Source organism: Limulus polyphemus, unplaced genomic scaffold (genome assembly GCF_000517525.1).
Source record: "Limulus polyphemus unplaced genomic scaffold, Limulus_polyphemus-2.1.2 Scaffold2105, whole genome shotgun sequence".
NCBI lineage: Eukaryota > Metazoa > Arthropoda > Merostomata > Xiphosura > Limulidae > Limulus > Limulus polyphemus.
The window spans coordinates 113,667-116,869 of NW_013667715.1; the positions used below are offsets into that span (position 1 = coordinate 113,667).

Below are 3,203 nucleotides of genomic sequence, written 5' to 3' on the forward strand. Positions count from 1 at the left end.
AGCATTATCAGTCTCAAAGTGGGTTCCTCATCATCGAATTTGAATGCAACATTTGCTTTAAAGGCTGTTACTATCCATCCGCCCCTAAGAAAAAGCAAAAACCTAGATTCATTTTTTTGTATTTCAGGAAATCATTTATCACCCTCTAAAATTTCCATGAAGTCCTCAACTACTTCTGATCACAATTTATTCCATAAGAACAGAAAATTCAAGGAATTAAACTATATCTGTAAGATAACCTATCTACCACTAGAATCATTCTAGCAACCTTCCTCTAAACCCTGTAACCAGTATTATTCAAAACGAGACCTCACTAGTAATTTGTATAGAGAGATAAATATATCTTTTTATCGTAATCAATGTGTCTATAAATATAAAATTCTATTTGCAATTTTACTAACAGAGCATTTCTTTGATGGCTTTTGTGACTTATTTACTACTATGGCATGATCCTTTTCTTTGTCATACTATTGAACTGAATCCATTCTGTATTAAATGTGTGATCCAAATTACTAAAACCCAAATGCATTACCTTACACTTACTATAATCAAAAGTCGTTTGAAAATATTTATCCAATTTACAAATTTGATATTACCATCATCAGGAAACTTTTCTAATTTACTAATTATGGTCCCACAAATATAATTAAATTAAATAAGAAAGAACTAAGATCCCAGCACTAGGACCTTTGATACTCCAAAAGTAACAACATAACAAACATTAATTTTTCCTTTCTTATGCCCTACAATCCAATTAAACACATTACAACCCCTGACAATGTGAATTTCTTAGCTAATCTTGTTTGTGGCAGATTATATCATATCATCCTATTATCTTTAGAATATAGCACAAAGAATCAGAATCCTTTATCCCTATCAAGCCCCAGGTTAATCTCATAAACTTCATGAAGATCATCTCATCTTAGGGTAAAATTAATTGGGATCTCAACTTATCTCAATATGAATAATCATTGTAACCCTGTATCTACCTCTTTTGACTTATAACCAGTATCTATAAATAAATAAATACAAAAATTTTATAAGCTTTACTATTAGCAACAGAGCACTGTCTTGGTAGTTTGTATGACACTTACTTATCACTATGAAAGTTCCTTTTGATCAGTCACACTGCTGAGTTGGTTCCAAAGTATATTGAACTTTGGAGCAAAACTATGAAAAACCAAATACATTTCTTTGTACATACTGTAATTAACTGAAATCTGTAAGATAGACTTCCTTTGACAACTTACAGCACTAAATCAGGAAATGTATATTATTATTATATAATGTAATAAACACAACAGATAAAAAAGTTAAAGCTTATTACGTAAAAATGAACATCTATTATTTAATGTGAGACCATTCTGAACTGCAGACAAAATGTTTTAAAATACTTGTAGAATTGAAATTGAATAACTGGAGCTCGTGTGTAAATTTGATGTCATACAACTTGTATGAATGTGCATGCAACTAGTCAGAGTACAAGGTTGTTTTCATGTGAAGAAAAAAATACTTGTGTTCACTGTACAGTTTGCATCTAGAACTTCTGAAATGCATACCTAAGTTTTTCAGTATCCCCATACAATGTATCTAGTATTTTCTCCCTTCTACCACAAAGTGTAGCTAAATCAGCAATGTAGGGTAAAATAAATAGCTAATAACTCTGACATCAAACACATAATACCATATTTAATTGCATTCTGTAAAAGGTTGTTGCATATGCACTTTGATCTCCACCCCTGCACATAAGACTAAAGCCAGGTTATTTGCCAACTACTATTTCTCCAATTCACAACTTCATACAATAATTCTGTAGTACCTACACATCTTATATATGATTAGAAATCCAAGAGTTTTGTCTTTTATTTTCAATGTATTCACCCAAAGCTTCTTAATAGACATATGCACTAGCTGCCCCTAATTTTGAACTGATAAACTGGCAGCTAGTCAACAGCACCCATTGTCAACTCTTGTCTAACTGAATAGTGAATTTGACCATGATTCATCACTCTTTTAGTTTTATAATGCACCCACTGCCCCAAACTATTGAATGTGATTTTTTTTTTTATTTGGTGATAATGGGACAAGAAGAACAATGGACTGGCAGATCCATAGTGTAGCATGCTAACTACTAGTTCACAATTAGCTCAGTTTAATGTCACCTGCAAACTTTACTAATCGACTATATAATTATGCCCATATCCATAATATTAATATAAATAAGAAGTACAGACTTAGAGGCACACCACTAACAAAAGTCCACTTTTACTGGATATCTTTTTAATAAAAACGTTTTGCTTTCTTAGTTTCTATCGGTATCACCCATACAATCTACAAATTGCACATCCCCATTCCCAGTTAAATCTAACTAATCTTTGTATAACCAATACCGATGTGTGTTTTTTTTTATTGCGTGTCACCCTATCAAATTTTTTGAAAACATAAGTTCACAAAATTCACACCAATTCCATCAACCAGTTAACAATATCATAAAAAATGTAAACGGATATGTAGTACTTAAACTTTAAAAGTAAAGTATAACATGTGTAAACAATAAAATTAGTAATGTCTAGTATTACTACTGAGTACTACTACTAGTAGAACAAAAATTGTTTTTAACAATTAAAATTACCATCTCACACTCACAGGATTAGATATTGGTTGTTCCCATCGACAATGTGCTCTGCAGTACTTTCGATGAATTTGATTGGTACTGTAATTTAAACTGTAGCTATTTAATTATCCTTCATTCATGAGCGAGAGGTGATACTTATTTGACAAACGAACTTCTTTACTAAACGTACCTAGCCCCATATACTTTAGCTCTAACAGCACAACTACCGCTCAACCATTATCAAAAATACTGATATAGCCAGCCCTTATCATATAAAGTTAATATAAACTTAGATTACACATAAAATGACACTTTTTACACTTTGTAAATATAAAACGCATATCCAGCCTACTAAAACACGCGAAGTATACAAACAGTTACCCGTTGCAAATTTAATATTATTGAAAACAAAATCAGAATATGTATTGTTGCGTCATCGAGATCATGTGATTCTCACGCTCTCTACTTTCTAGAATTATCCTGTACTTTGGCGAATGCTCTAGTATTTACTAGATATAGGGTAGTCGGGTATATAAAAGAGGGGGACAACGTGACGCGGTAATGTGTGTATAGACAGTGAGTAATTGAA

At 31.8% G+C, this 3,203-nt stretch overlaps 1 long non-coding RNA gene across 1 annotated transcript; it reads right to left on the reverse strand.

Moving 5' to 3' along the window:
* LOC111087400 lies at positions 1-2,984 on the reverse strand. Its single transcript, XR_002612103.1, has 3 exons — positions 2,647-2,984; positions 1,095-1,170; positions 1-84 (listed from the first exon to the last, which is right to left on the reverse strand). It is a non-coding gene; the product is annotated as an uncharacterized LOC111087400 (long non-coding RNA).
* Positions 2,985-3,203: the final 219 nt, after the last annotated feature.